The following is a 27717-nucleotide window of genomic DNA, read 5'->3' as shown; positions in this document are numbered from 1 at the left end:
GTACAAAAGGGTTGTGAATTTAGACACATTTATGACTGTGGCTTATTTGCGGACAATATTATGGTGGTCCGCATACAGGAGGGAGTTGAAAACTTGGCTATATAGTGTGCTAACAACAACCTCTCTATGTTACAAGACCAAGGAGCTTCATGTAGATTTCAGGAAAGGAAAACCAGAGGTGCATGGTCAAGTTATCATTGGGGGAAATCAGAAGTGAAGAGGGTGAAAAATTTAAATTCCTGGGAGTCTCTATCTCAGAGGACTTTTCTTGGACCCATCATACTAATGTCATTGTGAGGAAAGCACCTCTAATTCTTCAAAAGTTTGCAATATGTTATCAAACGCCTTGGTAAACTTCTACAGATATGCAGCGATTGCATTACAGTCTGGTAGGTGGGCACCAATACCTCTGAGTGGAAAGCACTGTAAAAGGTAATGGACCTAGTACATCACAGGCAAAACTCTCCCCACCATTGAGAACATCTACATAGAACGCTGCTGTCGCAGTGCAGCAGCAATCATCACCACCCGGGACAGATTTCAAATTTATTGTAAGAGTAAATGCATGACATCACATACAACCATGAGATTCTTTTCCCTGTGGGCAGGCATAATTATCACTTATTGGTAGTGCAAGAAAAAAACAGTACACATAAATAAAGAATTGTAAACAGATAATGCATGTAAACAATATGCAATGCAGGGAGAATAAAGATAATCAATAAAGTGCATAACTAAAAGTTCTTAAATGAGTCCCTGATTTAGTTTGTGTTGTGTTTTGCTTAAGGCAGCTAATCTGCATTATACTCAGTCATCCAGGAAGACTGTCACAGATTGTTGAGGAGGTGGCGCAGGCTAGCTGGAACAGATCCTGTCAAAGGTGATTTTTGGAAACCGAGGTTTCTTTGATGTTTGCCTCTTCATGTTCAGAGGCATTTGTTGAGTGCCTTTCACATGTCCTCTCTTGATCAGTTGGCGGATCATGCTGACCTTCTCATGTCCATGACCTCCGTATTAAATATAGGATTACCTTATTCCCCTAGTCAACAGGAGCAAATGGAACTGGAACAACTGCTTACTGTACCTCGTGAAGCACCAGCACCTTATTAATCAAAGATAACTGAGTTGGAGCAGCAAATAGCAGAACTGACTATGCAGGACCAGGCTTTGGGCATGCAATGTAATTCCTTTTGTCAACCTGGTTAAAATCGTGGTAGTTGAGGATGTGATAGAGGTGACAGACAGCATTGGAGATTTGGTGCTTCTGCCTGGTCCTGTCAGCCACCTTGCAACTTCTACAAATGGCAGTCGGGAAATGACCAAGCCCGGCAGTAGAGGAAACTGCTGCCCATGAGCATGTCAGCCACCATCTTTTCCTCAAAAATCATCTCTCAAGTATTCAATTTCTTGTTGATTCTGGTGCAGAGATTTCAGTGGTCCCTCCAATCACGGAGCGACACAAACACCCCAATATGTCTTGTGTTCTTCCAGCCGCGAATGATTCTCGTGTTCAACCCTTTGACCTGAGGTTACTCAAGTTGGATTTTGGTCTCTAGAACCCCTTTCAGTGGGTTTTCACAGTTGAAAATGTGGCAAATTTCATTTTGGGAATGGATTCCTTATCACATTTTTGTAATGCAGGAAGGTGGAGCAACTGGAAAACACATGGTATATGAAATTTAAAACAGAAAAACACTCATGATGCATTTTGATCCGTGTATAGAGAGATAATTCAAACTAGAGGGGACAAATATTCAAAATAGAGGGAACAAATAGCATTATATGTTCAGATTGCATCATTCACGTGTTCCCTGTGTGGAGAAGTCAAAGGTTTCATTCTGAAACATACTTTTGGGAACACATGTTGGACTCCAGAAAGGACAGGAACTCAGAATCATATCAGACTTACGATTTTTAATGGTGAAAAACCTCTACATCAATGGCGTTAATATTACCCACAGGACCTCGCGATCCAGAAAATGCTCTCTTGAGGACGCAGGCGATTGTGGGGTGGGGTGGGATTTGCCAGTTCTGATGCACTGCTGCAACACCTGTGTGTCCACACGAGGGGCAGCTCATTCATCTGCTCAGACTGTGGGAAGAGCTTTCAAACTTCCAAGGACCTGGAGAAGCACGGCTGTGTTCCCCCTGGGGAGAGTCCGTTCATCTGCAGTGTGTGTGGGAAGGGGTTCACCCAGTCCTCACACCTGCAACGACACTGGAGAATTCACACCGGGGAGAAACCATTCACCTGCGACCTGTGCAGGAAGGGGTTCTCTCAGTCCTCCCACCTACTGAGACATCAGAGAGTTCATACCGGGGAGAGACCATTCATCTGTTCCCTGTGTGGGAAGGAGTTTTCTCGGTCCTCTGGCCTGTAGGCACACCAACGGGTTCACACCAGGGAGAGACCGTTCCCTTGCTCCCTGTGTGGGATCAGATTCACACAGTCTTCCGCCCTGCTGAGGCACCAGAGTGTTCACACCGGAGAGAAACCGTTCATCTGCTCCATATGCGGGAATGGTTTCTATGACTCCACCCGCCTGCGGATACACCAGCGGGTTCACACTGGAGAGAAACCATTCACCTGCTCTCTGTGTGGGAAGGGATTCTCTCGGCCCTCCGGCCTGCAGGCACACAAGCGGGTTCACACTGGGGAGAAACCGTTCATCTGCTCCCGGTGCAGGAAAGGATTTTCTCATCCCTCTGGCCTGCAGGCACACCAGCAGTTGCATAGCAGGGAGAGAGCATTCACCTGCTCCCTGTGTGGAAATGAGTTCTTTAACTCCTCCTGCCTGCGGGCCAATATTTTACTCAGAGAGCCTGGCATGTGGTTGGTTCTTCAGATCCATGACTATGGAGAGAGGTGGATCATGTGCAGACGGATCATGTGCAGGCAGCAGTTTAGTTTAACTTGGGTATCCTGTTGAGTACAGCCACGTGGGCCAAAGGGTCGATGTTTGAGGACGCAGGTTTAAGGTTTGTTGTATTTATGGGGATTTTCTCTGTAGCCTGTGCTCCTCCCCATTTCACTCTCCCTATCTCTTATTTGGGCTTTTGCCCTCTTTTCCTGCTATTCTGAGTGTGGAGATCCTGCCTGACCTGCTCCAGCATTTTGTGCATCCTGCTGAGGTGACCTCTGACCTGGTGCCTGGGTTTTTGTGATGAGATCATAAACCAGCCAGGTGACATCAATGTCATTAACTGCTGGACAAGACTTAGCTGTGCAAGTACCCTTCGGTGTTTGTAATGGATTAAGTTTGCAACTCGATACTGTAACGCCTGGAATTTCAGAGGGTGTGCAGATGCTGGGATCTAATGAAGGTCGCACAGCATCCATAGAAAGTAAAAAGCAGTTGATATTTTGGGCCTGAGCCCTTCCCCAGGAGCACTGAAAATGAGGCAGACGCCAAATGGAAAGGAGAGGGGAAAGGGGAGGATCATGGGCTTTTACAGGTGGATACAGATGGAAGAGGGTTAGGGTGAGAAGTGATGGGGAGGGAAGCTGAAGGAGAGGAAAGAGAAATAACAAACTGCGAAGGTTAATATTGATGCCATCTGGTTGGGGAGTTGGAGAGTTCTGGGATGGAATACATGGTGCAAGGCACATAAATGCTGGAGAAACCTAATTTGCATTCGCTGTCACAGAATATGCATAGAAGCTTGGAGGCACCTATTTATCATGGGGAAATATTTTTTGCAATTTCTTCATTGCAATTTGGTAAATCTCCAGGTCCTGATGGATACCCCTTGGAATTTTATAAATCCTTTTCTAAATTACTAGGGCTTCAATTAAGTTCTGACTTAATCATGAATTTAAAAAGGGAATCTTCATCTTTTAGTGAAGCTTGTATATCTTATTCTGAAAAAGGGGCAGGATCCATTTAATTATGCTTCTTATTGGCCTATTCCTTAAGACCTTTTCTAAAATACTGGCCCATTGACTGTAGAATATTTTACCTTCAATCATTTCTGAAGACCAAACTGGTTTTACTAAAAACCATTGTTCTTATTTTAATACACATTTTGTGCTGAATGTTCTATATTTACCTCCCACTCCTGCCCTTGAATGTGTTCATTCTCTGGATGCAGAGAAGGCTTTTGATCAGGTGGAATGAAGTTATTTATTTGTTACTTTGGAAAAGTATAACTTTTGGGCTTGTTTTGTTAACTGAATTAATTTACTTTATTTATGACCCTCTGCCTCAAATCTTACTAATTTGCAGTCATCAAAACCTTTCAATCTACAGTGGGATACTCGTCAGGGTTGTCCTTTAAGTCCATTATTTTTTAATTTGATATTAGAGCCTACAGCAATTGCTCTTTGAGAAAGTAGAAATTTTAAAGGGATCCAGAAGAACGGTATTGACCAAAAGGTTTCCTTATATGCAGATGATCTATTGCTTTCTGTTTCTAATCCAGAGGTTACTTTGCCTAGTATATTAGCTGTTCTCTAATATTAGTCAGTGTTCTGGGTATAAGTTGAATATATATAAAGCTATGCTAATTTTCCTTTTTAAGATTGTGGGAAACCAATTTACCCATCTTGGTATTACATTAACTAGAAGCTATAAATATCTTAAGGAAAACAATTTCCACTATTTAATCAGGTTAAATTATTATTATTGGCATGGTCACCTTTATCACTTTCGATGATAGGTCATGTAAATTCTGTTAAAATGGACATATTACCTAACTTTTTATACCTCTTTCAATCTAAACCAATTTTTATTCCTAACATTTTTTTGACTCACTTGATTCATTTATATCTTCTTACATGTGGCAAGGGAAATATCCCCGCTTAAATAAAACTCATCTTCAAAGAGCTAAAAGGAATAGTGAACCAGCACTTCCCAATTTTAGATTATCCTATTGGGTGGTCACTTTCAGCAAGTTAATTCTTTTGTTACATATTGATAATTTGGTTGATTGTCCTTCATGGATAGAAATGGAATTGAATTTCACAAAGAATACTTCTTTGTTGGCAATTGTAGGTTCCTGTTTATCTTCTTTATATAACTAATAATATGACAATTAAACATAGTTTGAGAATATGGGCACAATTTGGAAAGTTTTTGGTGACTCCATTGGTTGCCTTATCATTTTTATTATCAGTAGGGGTCTCTCTGTGTTAAGCCAAGCCTGTATATGGTGGGGTTAGATAAGAATAGTTTAATTTTTTTTTTCACTTTTTAATGTAACATAGCTTAAAATACCATCTGTATTATTCTGTAAGATTTGTTAATATTCTATTCTCATATACCCATGTAACATTTAAACAATGAAAATAATAAAAATATTGAAACAAGATTTGAATTTTGGATTCACTTTTTTACGTCCTATGCAAGACAGATTTTAATGATTGGCACAGATTGGGTATTAAATGTTTCAAAGACCTTTTTATTTATAATAGTTTTGCCTCTAAAAATACATTTTTTAAAAAAGATATTTACAAGTTATACATTTTGTTCAATCTCAGATTCCCGATTTTCCACAAATTCTTGAGGCGAATATTCTTGATTTCCTTTTGGATTTTTAAACTTTCTCACAAAGGTTTAGTATTTTATTTATAATAATTTACTTGATTTAAGATCAGCCTTGTTAGTTAAGATCAAGAGCGATTGGGAACGGGACTTGAATCTTTCATTTTCTGATGAGGTTTGGGATTCTATTTGTAATTTGATTAGTACCACCTCCCTTTGTGCTTGACATTGTTTAATGCAAGTTAAAGTAGTCCATAGAGTACATTTATCTAAAGCATAATTAGCTTGTTTTTATTCAGATATTAATCCTTTATGTAAAATTGCAGATGCTTCCTTGGTTCATGGTTTTGCTCGTCAAGAAAAATTTTGGAAAGATTTTTCACGCACTATCGGTGATTCTTAAAGTTAAATTGGAAACTTGCCCCTTAATTGCTCTGTTTGGATTATCTGATGTTATTTGATTGAGCTCATCCAAAACCAAATTTTATCTTTTACTTCATTGATAGCCAGACGTGCAATATTGATCAAATGGAAGGATAACACCCCACCTACTCCCCACACATATTGGTTAAATGATATTATTGCGGGAGACCGAGCGACCACAGAGCTGGACAGGCAGAATCGTGAATGGTGCTAGCACCCCTTCTTTGCCCAGAAGCCCGCATTTGTAGGTTGATGGAGCACGATGCTTCCCTGCTGGCCTGTTGCCAGAGAGATAATGACTCCCCTTTGGGAGGTGCGCTGACATCACTCCCCTTTGGGAGGCACGCGATTGTTTAAAATAAATGGTTGGTAGTAGCCTGTTAAATGCCAGTACTTTCCTCTTCAATTGGCACTGGAACTCTCACCCCAGCAACATCTGAGCACATAAATCGGGCAGTACATTGCAATTTAAAATCTTTGCACTCTGTTCCTTGCCCATTTAATGTTACTCGACAGCAGTTTGCAATTTCATTGTTGAGTCTATAACATGGCATAGAAATTCTGTGCCTTAAAGGGTACAGTTTAAGCCCCAAAGAGTTCGCTGTCGCAGGATGGATATATCTGTCAGTACTCCCAGAATCAAATAAACAGTCAACAGGTTTCCCGTTTACTTTCATCTTCATCATGGAATGTTTCAACCTGTGCGGTTTGCCTTGATCAAGGGTGATAAGACACCAGGACGGGACCACGTGGCTGCGATGTCCCGCACCAGCTCGCCTCATCATCGGTCATTCTGCTTGCAGTCTCCAAGGATGTGTCAAACTAGTTGTCGGTTCTCCAAGTAGTCATCATCACTGCCATCTTGCTGCGGCATCTTATCTTGTCCTTAGTGCCTGTCTTCTTCGCCTTTCCTTTTCTAGCCTCGGCGTAGGCTGGGCGATAACTCCTGAGCTTGGCAGGCTCTCGCAAAATGCCCCCTTTTTCCACACCTGTCACAGTCACCTTGTTGGGCAGGGCACACTGTGGTTCCTTCGTGGCTGCTTAGTTAGACTCAGCAGTGGGTCATCATCACAGGAAACAAACTTTGAAGGAGTAGCTTCAGCACTTTGATCTGCCTCGTCCCCTAGGGCTTTAGCACTCTGCAGTGCTGCCCTGAGGGTCTTTGCAGTACGACAGCATTGTCAGGTCAGGGGTCTCTAGTAGGCATTGTCTAATGTACTTGGTGTCCAGTCCACTTATGAAGGCGTCCAACATTAGCGCGTCTTGATGAGCTCCAGCTGTAACAGGGTGAAGGTACAGGCTCTTGATGGCCCCTTAGCGCGAGAGCAAAAGCATCATCCCTTTCATCGGGACATTGTTTTCAGGTGTGAAGTTGGTGCCTCGCAAACAATGTGTTCTGTGGCATATAATAGTAGCTTCTGAGTAAACCCAGGACATTCTGATAAACTACTGTTTCCCTGATCACCGAGTAGGAGAGCGACAAGATAATCCATCTTTATGGGGTCTTGAACCACATTGTTTGAATGCATGCAAGCGTCGAAGCCACTGGAGCCAATGAAGAAATATTTTGCCTGTCAATACAAAGGGGATGTGACCCAGGAGATCTGATGCAGTTTAGATGAGAAATCCAATGAACAGGTTAGGCAGGCTGACTGGAGATTAGACAAACTGGAGGGACACCTTCTATTCCATCTCCAGTCTCCAACCAGATGGCATGGACATTGACTTTCAATTTCTGTTAACATCTTTTCAGTCTCTTTCCATCATCTGATTCCTTTCCTCCAACTCTCCACCCCCCTCTCCTGTCAGAGATAACTCCTCTGCCCTCCTCCTGTCACTTCTCAGCTTCTCTTCTCCCTCCCATGTCCTCTTACCAGTTCGCCTTTGCTGCTTCTCCTTCTCCTCCCTCCTCCTTATTCAGACTGCCTGTTTTTTCACATTCCCAATGAAAGGCCCAAGCCCAAAACATCGGCTGCCTTTCACTTCCAGTGGTTGCTGTGTCCTGCTGAGTTTCCCCAGCATATATGTGCATTACACCTTGTGATCCATCCCGGCCCTCTTGAATGATGCAGCATTAATATTGACCTTCTGTTATCCCTCTGTTTCCTCTCCTCCAGTTCCCCACCTTTTCACTTCCTTCTCCCAATATATCCTTAAATAGACACATTGTTATATTGAATTTTTTTATTGCCATGTTTGTTTCTATTTTATGGATGCTTTTGTTTTACAACTTATGATTTACATAACTTTAACACTGACTCAAATGTTTGGAGGAACTTTTTTTTAAAACCTGAATAAAATTTAAATCATTTAAAATCCATACCCCTCTCTCCTGTACTTCTCAGCTTCCACCCTCCCATCAGTGTCCATATTTAAGCCCGAGCCACCCCCTTTTTATTGGACATCTGTTGCATTTTTGTATATCCTGGCGAAGGCCTAGGCCCAAAATGTCAACGACTTTTTACTTTTTATGGATGCTGCATAAAAACCTTCCCTAATCTGAAAATCCAGAGGTTGCAGCAGTTTTAAACAATCAAATGGTAGTTGCACAGCTAAGTCTCGTCCAGCAGTTAACAACATTGACGTTTTCTGTTTGGTTTATGACCTTGACACAAAAGCCCAGACACAGACCATAGAGTTGAGTCAACACCTCCCCACACAGGGAGGAGGTGAACGGTCTCTCCCCGATGTAAATTCAACAGGAGGCCTGCAGAGAAGAGGAATCAGTGAATCCCTTTCCGCACTTTCTGGAAGGCAACAGTCTCTACCCATTGTGAACACTTTGGTGCCTCCGTAAGTTGGCGGAATGAGTGAAACTGATCCGACAGAGGGAGCAAGTGAATGCTCTCTCCCCACTGTGAACCCACTGGTGTACCTGCAGGCTGGAGGACTGAGAACCCCTTCCCACACAGGGAGCAAGTGAACAGTTTCTCCCCAGTGTGGACCCGCTGGTGTGCCTGCAGGTGGGAAGTCTGAGTGAATCCGATCCCACAGCGGGAGTAAGTGAACGTTTCTCCCCAGTGTGAACTTGCTGGTGTACCTGCAGGTGGGAGGACTGAGTGAATCCCATGCCACACAGGGAGCAGGTGAACGGTTTCTCCCTGGTGTGAACCCGCTGGTGTACTTGCAGGCCAGAGGGCCAAGCAAAACATTTGCTGCACAAGGAGCAGGTATACGGTTTTTCTCCTGTGTGAACCCGCAGGTGTCCATGCAAGCCGGAGGGCCGAGAGAACCCTTTTCCATGCAGGTAACAGGTGAATGGTTTCTCCCCGGTGAGAGCACGCTCAAGTGCCTGAAGATCAGAGGGAGGAGAGAACCCCTTTCCATGTCAGGAGCAGGCAATATGTTTCTCCCGTGTAAATTCGCTGGTGTATCAGCAGATGGCAGGATTGAAAGAATCCCTTCCCACACAGGTGAATTGTCTCTCCTTGCAGTGAATGCTCTGGTGCTGGAGGAGGCTGGAGGATTGGGTGAACCCCTTCCCAGACACGCAATGCGGCAGGTGAACGGACGCTCCCCAGGGGGAACACACCTATGCTCCTCCAGGTCCTTGCACGTTTAAAAGCTCTTCCCACAGTCTGAACAGATGAATGAGTTCTCCCTAGTGTGGACACACTGGTGTTGCAGCAGTTCGTCAGATTTGGTGAATCCCTCTCCACGATCAGAACAGGGGAGTAGTCTCTCTCCAGTGAGTGCACAGAAAGTCCTGCATCACCACAAGCTCCAATTTGAATTGTTTTATCTGCCACATCACTGGTCACCTGACCCTCCACGTCGGCCAATCGGCTTAAGTCCAGTTCATGCACTCAATAGGCTTCTTCCCGTGTTCCTAATTCACCAGAGGAATCCGAGTGGAGTGTCAGACCACAAAGAGCCTGGAAACGCACCACTTTCTTAACCCTGTGAAGAGAAGATGGTGAAGTGAGAGCAAGGCAGTCTCTCCAGCCAATGTTCCAGGACAACACACCCCGGAGACATGGACAGCAACAGCACAAACCGTGGAAGTGAGATGGATCACCACGGTCAGGTAGACTGACATACGTGGGTGAAATTTAGCACAGAGAAATACGCGTGATACGTTTTGATGGAAAGATGAGGCAAGACACACACACTGGAGACTAAGGAACTTATAATTGAACCCAACATTTACCGTTATATGGGGTCTAGATTTATGACACAAGACACAAGAGAAACTTGTCCGTGAACTACTCTTTGCAGATGATGCCGCTTTAGTTGCCCATTCAGAGCCAGCTCTTCAGCGCTTGACGTCCTGCTTTGCGGAAACTGCCAAAATGTTTGGCCTGGAAGTCAGCCTGAAGAAAACTGAGGTCCTCCATCAGCCAGCTCCCCACCATGACTACCAGCCCCCCCACATCTCCATCGGGCACACAAAACTCAAAACGGTCAACCAGTTTACCTATCTCGGCTGCACCATTTCATCAGATGCAAGGATCGACAATGAGATAGACAACAGACTCGCCAAGGCAAATAGCGCCTTTGGAAGACTACACAAAAGAGTCTGGAAAAACAACCAACTGAAAAACCTCACAAAGATAAGCGTATACAGAGCCGTTGTCATACCCACACTCCTGTTCGGCTCCGAATCATGGGTCCTCTACCGGCACCACCTACGGCTCCTAGAACGCTTCCACCAGCGTTGTCTCCGCTCCATCCTCAACATCCATTGGAGCGCTCACACCCCTAACGTCGAGGTACTCGAGATGGCAGAGGTCGACAGCATCGAGTCCACGCTGCTGAAGATCCAGCTGCGCTGGATGGGTCACGTCTCCAGAATGGAGGACCATCGCCTTCCCAAGATCGTATTATATGGCGAGCTCTCCACTGGCCACCGTGACAGAGGTGCACCAAAGAAAAGGTACAAGGACTGCCTAAAGAAATCTCTTGGTGCCTGCCACATTGACCACCGCCAGTGGGCTGATAACGCCTCAAACCGTGCATCTTGGCGCCTCACAGTTTGGCGGGCAGCAGCCTCCTTTGAAGAAGACCGCAGAGCCCACCTCTCTGACAAAAGGCAAAGGAGGAAAAACCCAACACCCAACCCCAACCAACCAATTTTCCCTTGCAACCGCTGCAATCGTGTCTGCCTGTCCCGCATCGGACTGGTCAGCCACAAACGAGCCTGCAGCTGACGTGGACTTTTTACCCCCTCCATAAATCTTCGTCCGCGAAGCCAAGCCAAAGAGAAGAGATTTATGAGCAACGATTTGAGAGAAGTGGAGAAATTATTCCGATTTTTAAGCAGAAGGTAGGTTTGTTTCGGAAGTCGATTACGACATTATTACCCAGAAACTGCTGTCCAAAGAGCCTCAACAGCGCGCACGTGCACTGCACCCTATGTTGCCTTTCCATTGTGACGTCAAAAGGAGAGGCAGCTGACAACCAATCGAAACCACCCGACCCACAAACAGTCGCGTTGAAAACCTCATCACTCAAACGTCATCACCCCATGTGACACCGTCCAAGTCTCAACCACGTTCGCTCGCAACTGCGCACGAGACTCCCCGAGCAGCAATGGCGCGGAATGGGAAAAGGGGTTCCTTAGCCAAGACGGTGCTGGTTGCAGGAATTCAGCCGCATCGGGAGCGGAGTATGGTCAGAAACCGGATAATGGAGCGGGGACGGACAAAGAACGGGGAGCTATACCGACCTGGATGTTGGCACCTTCGGCTACAAAGCGGAATCTCTTCCCAATTCCCTCTATTTCCTTCTCCCAGGTCTCCTTTCACTCAACCAACACCCCTTCCCCCTATCAATTCTCACCTATCCTTCCATCCATATCCAATTAACACCTTTTGTCTGTGCGACTACACAAAGTAATTGCGACCAAATTAATAACCAGAGGAAAACGTTCAGCAAAACATTCAACGCAAGTCAAAACAATGAGCCTGCGGAATTAAACAAGAAAATTTGTAGGTGCTGGGATCGTGCAGTACAACAAAGTGCTGGAGAAAAACAGCAGGTAAATGTTAATCAACGTTACGGGCCTGGAGCCCTTCGACATGATTCTGCAAACAGGTAAACGCCTGAAAAGATAGATGGAGGTAGATACACAGGATAAAACGTGGAAGGGGAGAAGAGAAAGAAGCTGAGAAGTGATGGAGCGAGGGCAGAGAGACCAAGAGGGTATTGCTCTGGTAGGAGACGGAAAGGGAGTTGGAGGAGGGAAAGAGAGGGAACGTTCTGTGTTGGTTACCTTTACATCCTGTGGACGCTGCGTGAGTTTCTCTGGCATTTTCGTGCATTTGCTTCAAGTTCCAGCGGCTGCAGGCGTTGGTGTTTCTCTAATTGACACCAGTCCGCAGGCTGCTGCATCTGCCAATTCGCTCACAGGGCGGGGCGAGCCCAGTGGTGTTGTCTGTGATGCCGTTTCCTGATGGGCAACGCACATCAAGGGGAGAAGAGTCAAGATAAAACAGAATAAATCCACAATGTTGGAGAAGTTCAGCAGATCAAACCGTGACCTGCTGCGTTTCTCCAGCATTACGGTTCAACCACGGTTTTCACAATGTAGTGTTTTACCTACAAAATAAAGTAGAGCAGACTTCTTAACCCGGTGCAACGCAGAGAGATGTCAGTATTTACCCCACAATGCAAAGCGGTTCAGAAACTGTTCTATCTGCCCAACTCAAACAAATGACAAACAGCAATAAAGCACGTGTCCTCCCTTTATGATGTCATCACGCACAGCGTCCGTCCACTCACCCCCACTCCCCATCTTCCACCAATGCCCGACTTGGGAAACCTGTCACTCTCTCGGACCCGCCTCCAAGGCCAATCACCATCACGTGTCCAATTCTCCCCGTCGTCATCGGCAGTGAAGACTGTCAATCATGCTCCCTCGCACCTGCGCGTTGGGCTTCTTGAGAAGGAGGGACACGGCGCTCTTTTGCAAAGTGGAAGCACGGAAATGCTGGCGGAATCAGCGGGTATCGTCGCGACCACAGGAGGTAACGATGTATTAGCGACGGTTCGGGCCTGAGCCCTTCTTCAAGGGGTGGGAAAGGCAGGCAGCGTCTGAATAAAGAGGCGGGTGAGAAGGACAGAGCAACAGACAAAAGGTGTTAATGGGATATAGATGGGAGGGAAGGGGAGAAGGGAGGGGGGAGGGGGTGGCTGTGAAAGCAGAGCTGGGGGAAGGAGACAGGGTAAAGGGAAGAGAGATTCCACCTTATTGGCTGAGGTGCCAACATTCAAGTCTGTGTACTCCCTGTACCTTATCCGTCCCCTCTCCAATTATCCGGATTCTGTCCTGACTTAGCTTTTGGATGTGGCTGAATTCCTTCCACCAGCATTGTCTTTGCATTAAAGAACCTATTTTCCCACTCCCCAACCCCCCCCCCCCCATCCCCCATTGCTGCTTGGGGAGCCCATACCCTGTTGGGAGCAAATGTGATTGACACTTGGGTGATGTCTAGTGGGGGTGATAGTGGTTGAGTGACATATCTCCAATTACACTATTGGCTGGGTGACATCAGACGTCCTATTTCACGTCATGATTGAAAGGTGGCCTGGGGATGCAGTTTGCATGTGCGCTGTTATGGCTCGTTGGACAGAGTAGTTGGGGAAATAATGCATTAATCGACCTCCAAAATAAAAGCTTCCATGAGAATTTATCCAAAAAAATTGTAATTTTTCCCTCAGATCCTCACGTGTTTACTAAAATGTAGTTCACAGAACTAGGCTTCCTACAACATAAAAGTTCCTTGTTCATCAGTGTCTGTTTTTTATCCTCCTTTCCATCAAAACATACCTCACATATTTCTCTGCTAAATTTCTCCCTCCATGTATCTAACTGTCTGTAATGATCCACCTCACAGTTCAGGACACTTCCGTGGTTTGTTATGTTGCTGGTCCAGGGTATGTCATCCTGGAACATTGGCTGCAGAGAATGCCTTGCTCCCCTCACTCCACCATCTTCTCTTCACAGGGTTCAGAAAGCAGTGCATTTCCAGGCAGGAAGCTTGAGGCAACGCCATGTTGTGGATTGACACTTCAACTGCATTCCTCAGTAACGTAGTATCAGCCAGTTTTATCAGTGGATTAGGAGCGTGGGAATCACTGCACGGATAAACACCAAACCCATTTAGTGCGTGAACTGGACTTCAGCCGGCTTGACAACATGGAGGGTCCAGAGAGCAGTCATGTGGCAGATAAAACTGACCAGAGTGGAGTGTGCAGTGAGGCAGAACACACTGGGGAGAGTCTGTTCCCCTGTTCTGAGTGTGGGGTGGGATTTGCCAGTTCTGATGCACTGCTGCAACACCTGTGTGTCCACACGAGGGGCAGCTCATTCATCTGCTCAGACTGTGGGAAGAGGTTTCAAACTTCCAAGGACCTGGAGAAACACGGGTGTGTTCCCCCTGGGGAGAGTCCGTTCATCTGCAGTGTATGTGGGAAGGGGTTCACCCAGTCCTCCAGCCTCCTGCAGCACCAGAGCATTCACTCCGGGGAGAGAGTCCTGAAATGCTGTTTGTGCGGGAAGGGATTCTCTCGATCCTCACACCTGCAACGACACTGGAGAATTCACACCGGGGAGAAACCATTCACCTGCGACCTGTGCAGGAAGAGGTTCTCTCAGTCCTCCCACCTACTGAGACATCAGAGAGTTCATACCGGGGAGAGACCATTCACCTGTTCCCTGTGTGGGAAGGAGTTCTCTCGGTCCTCTGGCCTGCAGGCACACCAACGGGTTCACACCAGGGAGAGACCGTTCCCTTGCTCCCTGTGTGGGATCAGATTCACACAATCTTCCGCCCTGCTGAGGCACCAGAGTGTTCACACCGGAAAGAAACCGTTCACATGCTCCCTATGCGGGAATGGTTTCTATGACTCCACCCGCCTGCGGATACACCAGCGGGTTCACACTGGAGAGAAACCGTTCACCTGCTCTCTGTGTGGGAAGGGATTCTCTCGGCCCTCCGGCCTGCAGGCACACAAGCGGGTTCACACCGGGGAGAAACCGTTCATCTGCTCCCTGTGTAGGAAGGGGTTTTCTCATCCCTCTGGCCTGCAGGCACACCAGCAGTTGCATAGCAGGGAGAGAGCATTCACCTGCTCCCTGTGTGGAAATGAGTTCTTTAACTCCTCCTGCCTGCGGGCTCACCAACGGTTTCACACTGGGGACATGTGTATACTGTGAGGTGGGAGGAAGGTTAAGGGAGATGTTCAGGGCCAATATTTTATCCAGAGAGCTTGGCATGTACTACTGGGTGTGGTTGGTTCTTCAGATCCATGACTATGGAGGGACATGGATCATGTGCAGACGGATCATGTGCAGGCAGCAGTTTAGTTTAACTTGGGTATCCTGTTGAGTACAGCCACGTGGGCCAAAGGGTCGATTTTTGAGGACGCAGGTTTAAGGTTTGTTGTATTTATGGGGTTTTCTCTGTAGCCTGTGCTCCTCCCCATCTCACTCTCCCTATCTCTTATTTGGGCTTTTGCCCTCTTTTCCTGCTATTCTGAGTGTGGAGATCCTGCCTGACCTGCTCCAGCATTTGTGCATCCAGCTGAGGTGACCTCTGACCTGGTGCCTGGGCTTTTGTGATGAGATCATAAACCAGCCAGGTGACATCAATGTCATTAACTGCTGGACAAGACTTAGCTGTGCAAGTACCCTTCGGTGTTTATAATGGATTAAGTTTGCAACTCGATACTGTAACGCCTCGAATTTCAGAAGGTGTGCAGATGCTGGGATCTAATGAAGGTCGCATAGCATCCATAGAAAGTAAAAAGCAGTTGATATTTTGGGCCTGAGCCCTTCCCCAGGAGCGCTGAAAATGAGGCAGACGCCAAATGGAAAGGAGAGGGAAAAGGGGAGGAGCATGACCTTTTACTGGTGGATACAGATGGAAGAGAAAGAAGCTGAGAAGTGATGGGGAGGGAAGCTGAAGGAGAGGAAAGAGAAATAAAAAACTGCGAAGGTTAATATTGATGCCATCTGGTTGGGGAGTTGGAGAGTTCTGGGATGGAATACATGGTGCAATGCACATCAATGCTGGAGAAACCTAATTTGCCTTCGCTGTCACAGAATATGCATAGAAGCTTGGAGGACCTATTTTTCATGGGGAAATATTTTTTGCAATTTCTTCATTACAATTTGGTAAATCTCTAAGTCCTGATGGATACCCCTTGGAATTTTATAAATCCTTTTCTAAATTACTAGGGCTTCAATTAAGTTCTGACTTAATTATGAATTTAAAAAGGGAATCTTCATCTTTTAGTGAAGCTTGTATATCTTTTTCTGAAAAAGGGGCAGGATCCATTTAATTATGCTTCTTATTGGCCTATTTCTTAAGACCTTTTCTAAAATACTGGCCCATTGACTGTAGAATATTTTACCTTCAATCATTTCTGAAGACCAAACTGGTTTTACTAAAAACCATTGTTCTTATTTTAATACACATTTTATGCTGAATGTTCTATATTTACCTCCCACTCCTGCCCTTGAATGTGTTCATTCTCTGGATGCAGAGAAGGCTTTTGATCAGGTGGAGTGAAGTTATTTGTTTGTTACTTTGGAAAAGTATAACTTTTGGGCTTGTTTTGTTAACTGAATTAATTTACTTTATTTATGTCCCTCTGCCTCAAATCTTACTAATTTGCAGTCATCAAAACCTTTCAATCTACAGTGGGATACTCGTCAGGGTTGTCCTTTAAGTCCATTATTTTTTAATTTGATATTAGAGCCTACAGCAATTGCTCTTTGAGAAAGTAGAAATTTTAAAGGGATCCAGAAGAACGGTATTGACCAAAAGGTTTCCTTATATGCAGATGATCTATTGCTTTCTGTTTCTAATCCAGAGGTTACTTTGCCTAGTATATTAGCTGTTCTCTAATATTAGTCAGTGTTCTGGGTATAAGTTGAATATATATAAAGCTATGCTAATTTTCCTTTTTAAGATTGTGGGAAACCAATTTACCCATCTTGGTATTACATTAACTAGAAGCTATAAATATCTTAAAAACAATTTCCACTATTTAATCAGGTTAAATTATTATTATTGGCATGGTCACCTTTATCACTTTCGATGATAGGTCGTGTCAATTCTGTTAAAATGAACATATTACCTAACTTTTTGTACCTCTTTCAATCTAAACCAATTTTTATTCCTAAAATTTTTTTGACTCACTTGATTCATTTATATCTTCTTACATGTGGCAAGGGAAACATCCCCGCTTAAATAAAACTCATCTTCAAAGAGCTAAAAGGAATGGTGAACCAGCACTTCCCAATTTTAGATTATCCTATTGGGTGGTCACTTTAAGCAAGTTAATTCTTTTGTTACATATTGATAATTTGGTTGATTGTCCTTCATGGATAGAGATGGAATTGAATTTCACAAAGAATACTGCTTTGTTGGCAATTGTAGGTTCCTGTTTATCTTCTTTATATAACTAATAATATGACAATTAAACATAGTTTGAGAATATGGGCACAATTTGGAAAGTTTTTGGTGACTCCATTGGTTGCCTTATCATTTTTATTATAAGTAGGGGTCTCTCTGTGTTAAGCCAAGCCTGTATATGGTGGGGTTAGATAAGAATAGTTTAATTTTTTTTTTCACTTTTTAATGTAACATAGCTTAAAATACCATCTGTATTATTCTGTAAGATTTGTTAATATTCTATTCTCATATACCTATGTAACAATTAAACAATGAAAATAATAAACATATTGAAACAAGATTTGGATTTTGGAATCACTTTTTTACCTCCTGTGCAAGACAGATTTTAATGATTGGCACAGATTGGGTATTAAATGTTTCAAAGACCTTTTTATTTATAATAGTTTTGCCTCTAAAAATACATTTTTAAAAAAAATATTTACAAGTTATACATTTTGTTCAATCTCAGATTCCCGATTTTCCACAAATTCTTGAGGCGAATATTCTTGATTTCCTTTTGGATTTTTAAACTTTCTCACAAAGGTTTAGTATTTTATTTATAATAATTTACTTGATTTAAGATCAGCCTTGTTAGTTAAGATCAAGAGCGATTGGGAACGGGACTTGAATCTTTCATTTTCTGATGAGGTTTGGGATTCTATTTGTAATTTGATTAGCACCACCTCCCTTTGTGCTTGACATTGTTTAATGCAAGTTAAAGTAGTCCATGGAGTACATTTATTTAAAGCAAAATTAGCTTGTTTTTATTCAGATATTAATCCTTTATGTAAAATTGCAGATGCTTCCTTGGTTCATGGTTTTGCTCGACTAGAAAAATTTTGGAAAGATTTTTCATGCACTATCAGTGATTCTTAAGGTTAAATTGGAACCTTGCCCCTTAATTGCTCTGTTTAGATTATCTGATGTTATTTTATTGAGCTCATCCAAAACCGAATTTTATCTTTTACTTCATTGATAGCCAGACGTGCAATATTGATCAAATGGAAGGATAACACCCCACCTACTCCCCACACATATTGGTTAAATGATATTATTGCGGCAGACCGAGCGACCACAGAGCTGGACAGGCAGAATTGCGAATGGTGCTAGCACCCCTTCTTTGCCCAGAAGCCCGCATTTGTAGGTTGATGGAGCGCGATGTTTCTCTGCTGGCCTGTTGCCAGAGAGATAATGACTCCCCTTTGGGAGGTGCGCTGACATCACTCCCCTTTGGGAGGCACGCGATTGTTTAAATAAATGGTTGGTAGTAGCCTGTTAAATGCCAGTACTTTCCTCTTCAATTGGCACTGGAAATCTCACCCTAGCAACATCTTAGCACATAAATCGGGCAGTACATTGCAATTTAAAATCTTTGCACTCTATTCCTTGCCCATTCAATGTTACTCGACAGCAGTTTGCAATTTCTTTGTTGAGTCTATAACATGGCATAGAAATTCTGTGCCTTAAAGGGTACAGTTTAAGCCCCAAAGTGTTCGCTGTCGCAGGATGGATATATCTGTCAGTACTCCCAGAATCAAATAAACAGTCAACAGGTTTCCCGTTTACTTTCATCTTCATCATGGAATGTTTCAACCTGTGCGGTTTGCCTTGATCGAGGGTGATAAGACACCAGGACGGGACCACGTGGCTGCGATGTCCCGCAGCAGCTCGCCTCATCACTGGTCATTCTGCTTGCAGTCTCCAAGGAAGTGTCAAACTAGTCATCGGTTCTCCAGGTAGTCATCATCACTGCCATCTTGCTGCGGCATCTTATCTTGTCCTTGGTGCCTGTCTTCTTCGCCTTTCCTTTTCTAGCCTCGGCGTAGGCTGGGCGATAACTCCTGAGCTTGGCAGGCTCTCGCAAAATGCCCCCTTTTTCCACACCTGTCACAGTCACCTTGTTGGGCAGGGCACACTGTGGTTCCTTCGTGGCTGCTTAGTTACACTCAGCAGTGGGTCATCATCACAGGAAACAAACTTTGAGGGAGTAGCTTCAGCACTTTGATCTGCCTCGTCCCCTAGGGCTTTAGCACTCTGCAGTGCTGCCTGAGGGTCTTTGTCTGCAATAGGACAGCATTGTCAGGTCAGGGGTCTCTAGTAGGCATTGTCTAATGTACTTGGTGTCCAGTCCACTTATGAAGGCGTCCAACATTAGCGCGTCTTGATGAGCTCCAGCTGTAACAGGGTGAAGGTACAGGCTCTTGATGGCCCCTTAGCGCGAGAGCAAAAGCATCATCCCTTTCATCGGACATTGTTTCCAGGTGTGAATTGGTGCCTCGCAAACAATGTGTTCTGTGGCATATCATAGTTGGTTCAGAGTAGACCCAGGACATTCTGTTAAACTACTGTTTCCCTGATCACCGAGTAGGAGAGCGACAAGATAATCCATCTTTATGGGGTCTTGAACCACATTGTTTGCTTGCATGCAAGCGTCGAAGCCACTGGAGCCAATGAAGAAATACTTTGCCTGTTCTTGGAGCATCTTGATCCATCTCCAGTCTTCCAGGTTTCAAGGAAGTATCCATAGTTGAGTCTGTTAATAAAATTGATATTCCATCAACAAGAGCTCAGATGAATGAATGGAATAATACTTGGCTTTTATTAATAGACTGAATGCTACCTTATTCTGACCAGTGGGACACTGAGCATCATCTGTTATACCAGCTAGGCAGACACTCCAACAGCAGTAACCAATACACAGGTACATCTATATGAGTGAGTCAGTAATAGTACAAGCAGCAACAGCATCCAGGCACGAGATAATAGCATTACAGTGGCACAGGTCAAGGAGTTTTATAGGACATTCAGGTTGCTACATGCTGTTGGGTTTGGAGATAATGTTGCCCAGAAGGTGCTTCAGAAGCCAAGAACAAGCCAAAATCTTTCAGTCAAAGCCATGTTTATTCAGTATCCATCAAGGTACAGGTCACACAGGGCTCTGTCAATACAAAGGGGATGTGACCCAGGAGATCTGATGCAGTTTAGATGAGAAATCCAATGAACAGGTCAGGCAGGCTGACTGGAGATTAGACAAACTGGAGGGACACCTTCTATTCCATCTCCAGTCTCCAACCAGACGGCATGGACATTGACTTCCAATTTCTGTTAACATCTTTTCAGTCTCTTTCCATCATCTGATTCCTTTCCTCCAACTCTCCACCCCCCTCTCCTGTCAGAGATAACTCCTCTGCCCTCTCCCCTGTCACTTCTCAGCTTCTCTTCTCCCTCCCATGTCCTCTTACCAGTTCGCCTTTGCTGCTTCTCCTGCTCCTCCCTCCTCCTTATACAGACGACTGCCTGTTTTTCCACATTCCCAATGAAAGGCCCAAGCCCAAAACATCGGCTGCCTTTCACTTCCAGTGGTTGCTGTGTCCTGCTGAGTTTCCCCAGCATATATGTGCATTACACCTTGTGATCCATCCCGGCCCTCTTGAATGATACAGCATCAATATTGACCTTCTGTTATCCCTCTGTTTCCTCTCCTCCAGTTCCCCACCCCTTCACTTCCTTCTCCCAAGATATCCTTAAAGAGACACATTGTTATATTGATTTTTTTAATTGCCATGTTTGTTTCTATTTTATGGATGCTTTTGTTTTACAACTTATGATTTACATAACTTTAACACTGACTCAAATGTTTGGAGGAACTTTTTTTAAAACCTGAATAAAATTTAAATCATTTAAAATCCATACCCCTCTCTCCTGTACTTCTCAGCTTCCACCCTCCCATCAGTGTCCATATTTAAGCACGAGCCACCCCCTTTTTATTGGACATCTGTTGCATTTTTGTATATCCTGGCGAAGGCCTAGGCCCAAAATGTCAACGACTTTTTACTTTTTATGGATGCTGCATAAAAACCTTCCCTAATCTGAAAATCCAGAAGTTGCAGCAGTTTTAAACAATCAAATGGTAGTTGCACAGCTAAGTCTCGTCCAGCAGTTAACAACATTGACGTTTTCTGTTTGGTTTATGACCTTGACACAAAAGCCCAGACACAGACCATAGAGTTGAGTCAACACCTCCCCACACAGGGAGGAGGTGAACGGTCTCTCCCCGATGTAAATTCAACAGGAGGCCTGCAGAGAAGAGGAATCAGTGAATCCCTTTCCGCACTTGCTGGAAGGGAACAGTCTCTACCCAGTGAACACTTTGGTGCCTCCGTAAGTTGGCGGAATGAGTGAAACTGATCCGACAGAGGGAGCAAGTGAATGCTCTCTCCCCACTGTGAACCCACTGGTGTACCTGCAGGCTGGAGGACTGAGAACCCCTTCCCACACAGGGAGCAAGTGAACAGTTTCTCCCCAGTGTGGACCCGCTGGTGTGCCTGCAGGTGGGAAGTCTGAGTGAATCCGATCCCACAGCGGAAGTAAGTGAACGTTTCTCCCCAGTGTGAACTTGCTGGTGTACCTGCAGGTGGGAGGACTGAGTGAATCCCATGCCACACAGGGAGCAGGTGAACGGTTTCTCCCTGGTGTGAACCCGCTGGTGTACTTGCAGGCCAGAGGGCCAAGCAAAACATTTGCTGCACAAGGAGCAGGTGTACGGTTTTTCTCCTGTGTGAACCCGCAGGTGTCCATGCAAGCCGGAGGGCCGAGAGAACCCTTTTCCATGCAGGTAACAGGTGAATGGTTTCTCCCCGGTGAGAGCACGCTCAAGTGCCTGAAGATCAGAGGGAGGAGAGAACCCCTTTCCATGTCAGGAGCAGGCAATATGTTTCTCCCGTGTAAATTCGCTGGTGTATCAGCAGATGGCAGGATTGAAAGAATCCCTTCCCACACAGGTGAATTGTCTCTCCTTGCAGTGAATGCTCTGGTGCTGGAGGAGGCTGGAGGATTGGGTGAACCCCTTCCCAGACACGCAATGCGGCAGGTGAACGGACGCTCCCCAGGGGGAACACACCTATGCTCCTCCAGGTCCTTGCACGTTTAAAAGCTCTTCCCACAGTCTGAACAGATGAATGAGTTCTCCCTAGTGTGGACACACTGGTGTTGCAGCAGTTCGTCAGATTTGGTGAATCCCTCTCCACGATCAGAACAGGGGAGTAGTCTCTCTCCAGTGAGTGCACAGAAAGTCCTGCATCACCACAAGCTCCAATTTGAATTGTTTTATCTGCCACATCACTGGTCACCTGACCCTCCACGTCGGCCAATCGGCTTAAGTCCAGTTCATGCACTCAATAGGCTTCTTCCCGTGTTCCTAATTCACCAGAGGAATCCGAGTGGAGTGTCAGACCACAAAGAGCCTGGAAACGCACCACTTTCTTAACCCTGTGAAGAGAAGATGGTGAAGTGAGAGCAAGGCAGTCTCTCCAGCCAATGTTCCAGGACAACACACCCCGGAGACATGGACAGCAACAGCACAAACCGTGGAAGTGAGATGGATCACCACGGTCAGGTAGACTGACATACGTGGGGGAAATTTAGCACAGAGAAATACGCGTGATACGTTTTGATGGAAAGATGAGGCAAGACACACACACTGGAGACTAAGGAACTTATAATTGAACCCAACATTTACCGTTATATGGGGTCTAGATTTATGAGCAACGATTTGAGAGAAGTGGAGAAATTATTCCGATTTTTAAGCAGAAGGTAGGTTTGTTTCGGAAGTCGATTACGACATTATTACCCAGAAACTGCTGTCCAAAGAGCCTCTACAGCGCGCACGTGCACTGCACCCTATGTTGCCTTTCCATTGTGACGTCTAAAGGAGAGGCAGCTGACAACCAATCGAAACCACCCGACCCACAAACAGTCGCGTTGAAAACCTCATCACTCAAACGTCATCACCCCATGTGACACCGTCCAAGTCTCAACCACGTTCGCTCGCAACTGCGCACGAGACTCCCCGAGCAGCAATGGCGGGGAATGGGAAAAGGGGTTCCTTAGCCAAGACGGTGCTGGTTGCAGGAATTCAGCCGCATCGGGAGCGGAGTATGGTCAGAAACCGGAAAATGGAGCGGGGACGGACAAAGAACGGGGAGCTATACCGACCTGGATGTTGGCACCTTCGGCTACAAAGCGGAATCTCTTCCCAATTCCCTCTATTTCCTTCTCCCAGGTCTCCTTTCACTCAACCAACACCCCTTCCCCCTATCAATTCTCACCTATCCTTCCATCCATATCCAATTAACACCTTTTGTCTGTGCGACTACACAAAGTAATTGCGACCAAATTAATAACCAGAGGAAAACGTTCAGCAAAACATTCAACGCAAGACAAAACAATGAGCCTGCGGAATTAAACAAGAAAATCTGTAGGTGCTGGGATCGTGCAGTACACCAAAGTGCTGGAGAAAAACAGCAGGTAAATGTTAATCAACGTTACGGGCCTGGAGCCCTTCGACATGATTCTGCAAACAGGTAAACGCCTGAAAAGATAGATGGAGGTGGATACACAGGATAAAACGTGGAAGGGGAGAAGAGAAAGAAGCTGAGAAGTGATGGAGCGAGGGCAGAGAGACCAAGAGGGTATTGCTCTGGTAGGAGACGGAAAGGGAGTTGGAGGAGGGAAAGAGAGGGAACGTTCTGTGTTGGTTACCTTTACATCCTGTGGACGCTGCGTGAGTTTCTCCGGCATTTTCGTGCATTTGCTTCAAGTTCCAGCGGCTGCAGTCACTGGTGTTTCTCTAATTGACACCAGTCCGCAGGCTGCTGCATCTGCCAATTCGCTCACAGGGCGGGGCGAGCCCAGTGGTGTTGTCTGTGATGCCGTTTCCTGATGGGCAACGCACATCAAGGGGAGAAGAGTCAAGATAAAACAGAATAAATCCACAATGTTGGAGAAGTTCAGCAGATCAAACCGTGACCTGCTGCGTTTCTCCAGCATTACGGTTCAACCACGGTTTTCACAATGTAGTGTTTTACCTACAAAATAAAGTAGAGCAGACTTCTTAACCCGGTGCAACGCAGAGAGATGTCAGTATTTGCCCCACAATGCAAAGCGGTTCAGGAACCGTTCTATCTGCCCAACTCAAAACAGATGACAAACAGCAATAAAGCACGTGTCCTCCCTTTATGATGTCATCACGCACAGCGTCCGTGCACTCACCCCCCACTCCCCATCTTCCACCAATGCTCGACTTGGGAAACCTGTCACTCTCTCGGACCCGCCTCCAAGGCCAATCCCCATCACGTGTCCCATTCTCCCCGTCAGGTTCGGCAGTGAAGACTGTCAATCATGCTCCCTCGCACCTGCGCGTTGGGCTTCTTGAGAAGGAGGGACACGGCGCTCTTTTGCAAAGTGGCAGCACGGAAATGCTGACGGAATCAGCGGGTCTCGTCGCGACCACAGGAGGTAACGATGTATTAGCGACGGTTCGGGCCTGAGCCCTTCTTCAAGGGGTGGGAAAGGCAGGCAGCGTCTGAATAAAGAGGCGGGGGAGAAGGACAGAGCAACAGACAAAAGGTGTTAATGGGATATAGATGGGAGGGAAGGGGAGAAGGGATGGGGGAGGGGGTGGCTGTGAAAGCAGAGCTGGGGGAAGGAGTCAGGGTAAAGGGAAGAGAGATTCCACCTTATTGGCTGAGGTGCCAACATTCAAGTCTGTGTACTCCCTGTACCTTATCCGTCCCCTCTCCAATTATCCGGATTCTGTCCTGACTTAGCTTTTGGATGTGGCTGAATTCCTTCCACCAGCATTGTCTTTGCATTAAAGAACCTATTTTCCCACTCCCCAACCCCCCCCCCCCCCATCCCCCATTGCTGCTTGGGGAGCCCATACCCTGTTGGGAGCAAATGTGATTGACACTTGGGTGATGTCTAGTGGGGGTGATAGTGGTTGAGTGACATATCTCCAATTACACTATTGGCTGGGTGACATCAGACGTCCTATTTCACGTCATGATTGAAAGGTGGCCTGGGGATGCAGTTTGCATGTGCGCTGTTATGGCTCGTTGGACAGAGTAGTTGGGGAAATAATGCATTAATCGACCTCCAAAATAAAAGCTTCCATGAGAATTTATCCAAAAAAATTGTAATTTTTCCCTCAGATCCTCACGTGTTTACTAAAATGTAGTTCACAGAACTAGGCTTCCTACAACATAAAAGTTCCTTGCTCTCCAGTGTCTGTTGTCTATCCTCCTTTCCATCAAAACATACCTCACTTATTTCTCTGCTAAATTTCTCCCTCCATGTATCTAACTGTCTGTAATGATACACCTCACAGTTCAGGACAATTCCATGGTTTGTTGTGTTGCTGGTCCAGGGTATGTCATCCTGGAACATTGGCTGCAGAGAATGCCTTGCTCCCCTCACTCCACCATCTTCTCTTCACAGGGTTCAGAAAGCAGTGCATTTCCAGGCAGGAAGCTTGAGGCAACGCCATGTTGTGGACTGACACTTCAACTGCATTCCTCAGTAACGTAGTATCAGCCAGTTTTATCAGTGGATTAGGAGCGTGGGAATCACTGCGCGGATAAACACCACACCCATTTATTGCGTGAACTAGACTTCAGCCGGCTTGACAACATGGAGGGTCCAGCGAGCAGTCATGTGGCAGATAAAACTGACCAGAGTGGAGTGTGCAGTGAGGCAGAACACACTTGTGAGAGTCTGTTCCCCTGTTCTGAGTGTGGGGAGGGATTTGCCAGTTCTGATGCACTGCTGAAACACCCGTGTCTCCCCACAAGGGGCAGCTCATTCATCTGCTCAGACTGTGGGAAGAGCTTTCAAACTTCCAAGGACCTGGAGAAGCACGGCTGTGTTCCCCCTGGGGAGAGTCCGTTCATCTGCAGTGTGTGTGGGAAGGGGTTCTCCGAGTCCTCCAGCTTCCTGCAGCACCAGAGCATTCACTCTGGGGAGAGAGTCCTGAAATGCTGTTTGTGTGGGAAGGGATTCTCTCGATCCTCAGACCTGCAAAGACACTTGAGAATTCATACCGGGGAGAAACCATTCACATGCGACCTGTGCAGGAAGGGGTTCTCTCAGTGCTCCCACCTACTGAGACATCAGAGAGTTCATACCAGGGAGAGACCATTCACTTGTTCCTTGTGTGGGAAGGAGTTCTCTCGGTCCTCTGGCCTGCAGGCACATCAACGGGTTCATTCTGGTGAGAGAGAGTTCCCCTGCTCCGTGTGTGGGATCAGATTCACACAATCTTCCGCCCTGCTGAGCCACCAGAGTGTTCACATCGGAGAGAAACCGTTCACCTGCTCCCTATGCGGGAATGGTTTCTATGACTCCACCCGCCTGCGGATACACCAGCGGGTTCACACTGGAGAGAAACCGTTCACCTGCTCTCTTTGTGGGAAGGGGTTCTCTCAGCTCTCCGGCCTGCAGGCTCACAAGCGGGTCCACACCGGGGAGAAACCGTTCATCTGCTCCCTGTGTAGGAAGGGGTTTTCGCATCCCTCTGGCCTGCAGGCACACCAGCAGTTGCATAGCAGGGAGAGAGCATTCACCTGCTCCCTGTGTGGAAATGAGTTCTTTAACTCATCCTGCCTGCGGGCTCACCTACAATTTCACACTGGGGACATGTGTATACCGTGAGGTGGGAGAAAGGTTAAGGGAGATGTTCAGTGCCAATATTTTACCCAGAGAGCCTGGAATGTACTACTCGATGTGGTTGGTTCTTCAGATCCATGACTATGGAGGGACATGGATCATGTGCAGACGGATCATGTGCAGGCAGCAGTTTAGTTTAACTTGGGTATTCTGTTGCGTACAGCCACGTGGGCGAAGGGTCGATGTTTGAGGACGCAGGTTTAAGGTTTGTTGTATTTATGGGGATTTTCTCTGTAGCCTGTGCTCCTCCCCATCTCACTCTCCCTATCTCTCCATTATTTGGGCTTTTGCCCTCTTTTCCTGCTATTCTGAGTGTGGAGATCATGCCTGACCTGCTCCAGCATTTTATGCATCCTGCTGAGGTGACTTCTGACCTGGTGCCTGGGCTTTTGTGATGAGATCATAAACCAGCCAGGTGACATCAATGTCATTAACTGCTGGACAAGACTTAGCTGTGCAAGTACCCTTCAGTGTTTGTAATGGATTAAGTTTGCAACTCGATACTGAAACGTCTGGAATTTCAGAGGGCGTGCATATGCTGGGATCTAATGAAGGTCACACAGCATCCAAAGAAAGTAAAAAGCAGTTGATATTTTGGGCCTGAGCCCTTCCCCAGGAGTGCTGAAAATGAGGCAGATGCCAAATGGAAAGGAGAGGGGAAAGGGGAAGAGCATGGGCTTTTACAGGTGGATACAGATGGAAGAGAAAGAAGCTGAGAAGGGATGGGGGGAGGGCAAGGAATGGTAGCTCTGTGATGGAAGAAGGAAGTGAAGGGGAAGGAAGCTGAAGGAGAGGAAAGAGACATAACGAACTGCGAAAGTTAATATTGATGCCATCTGGTTGGGGAGTTGGAGAGTTCTGGGATGGAATACATGGTGCAATGCACATCAATGCTGGAGAAA

General features: G+C 45.9%; 1 protein-coding gene, 2 long non-coding RNA genes and 1 pseudogene across 7 annotated transcripts in view; 2 read left to right on the top strand and 2 right to left on the bottom strand.

Moving 5' to 3' along the window:
* Positions 1 to 1315: 1315 nt before the first annotated feature.
* On the top strand, positions 1316 to 27717 carry LOC138742105 (zinc finger protein 208-like; annotated as a pseudogene).
* LOC138741143 (uncharacterized) lies at positions 9139 to 13302 on the bottom strand. Its single transcript, XR_011343357.1, has 4 exons — positions 13095 to 13302; positions 12630 to 12941; positions 12121 to 12297; positions 9139 to 9806 (listed from the first exon to the last, which is right to left on the bottom strand). It is a non-coding gene; the product is annotated as an uncharacterized lncRNA (long non-coding RNA).
* On the bottom strand, positions 18222 to 25006 carry LOC138741142 (uncharacterized). Of its 3 annotated transcripts, none has more exons than XR_011343356.1 (4): positions 24828 to 25006; positions 24362 to 24674; positions 23852 to 24028; positions 18222 to 19844 (listed from the first exon to the last, which is right to left on the bottom strand). It is a non-coding gene; the product is annotated as an uncharacterized lncRNA (long non-coding RNA). The 3 variants fall into 3 exon arrangements; XR_011343354.1 differs by lacking the exon at positions 18222 to 19844 and adding an exon at positions 20194 to 22579; XR_011343355.1 differs by lacking the exon at positions 18222 to 19844 and adding an exon at positions 20194 to 22579 and having other exon boundaries at positions 24505 to 24674.
* LOC138741139 (zinc finger protein 227-like) overlaps positions 22980 to 27717 on the top strand; it is a 39535-nt gene continuing 34797 nt past the window's right edge. The window contains exons 1-2 of one of the 3 annotated variants that reach the window (XM_069894752.1): positions 22980 to 23617; positions 25589 to 25669. The gene's annotated coding sequence lies outside the window, so the exon portion shown is untranslated. Of the gene's footprint in view, positions 23618 to 24292; positions 24608 to 25588; positions 25670 to 27717 lie in introns of those variants that run through there. The other 2 variants (XM_069894751.1, XM_069894753.1) reach the window with 2 other exon arrangements.

Source organism: Narcine bancroftii, chromosome 8, assembly GCF_036971445.1.
Source record: "Narcine bancroftii isolate sNarBan1 chromosome 8, sNarBan1.hap1, whole genome shotgun sequence".
In the NCBI taxonomy this organism is placed as follows: domain Eukaryota; kingdom Metazoa; phylum Chordata; class Chondrichthyes; order Torpediniformes; family Narcinidae; genus Narcine; species Narcine bancroftii.
The sequence above is the reverse complement of the archived record's forward strand: the minus strand, read 5'-3'. Positions and strand labels throughout refer to the sequence as shown.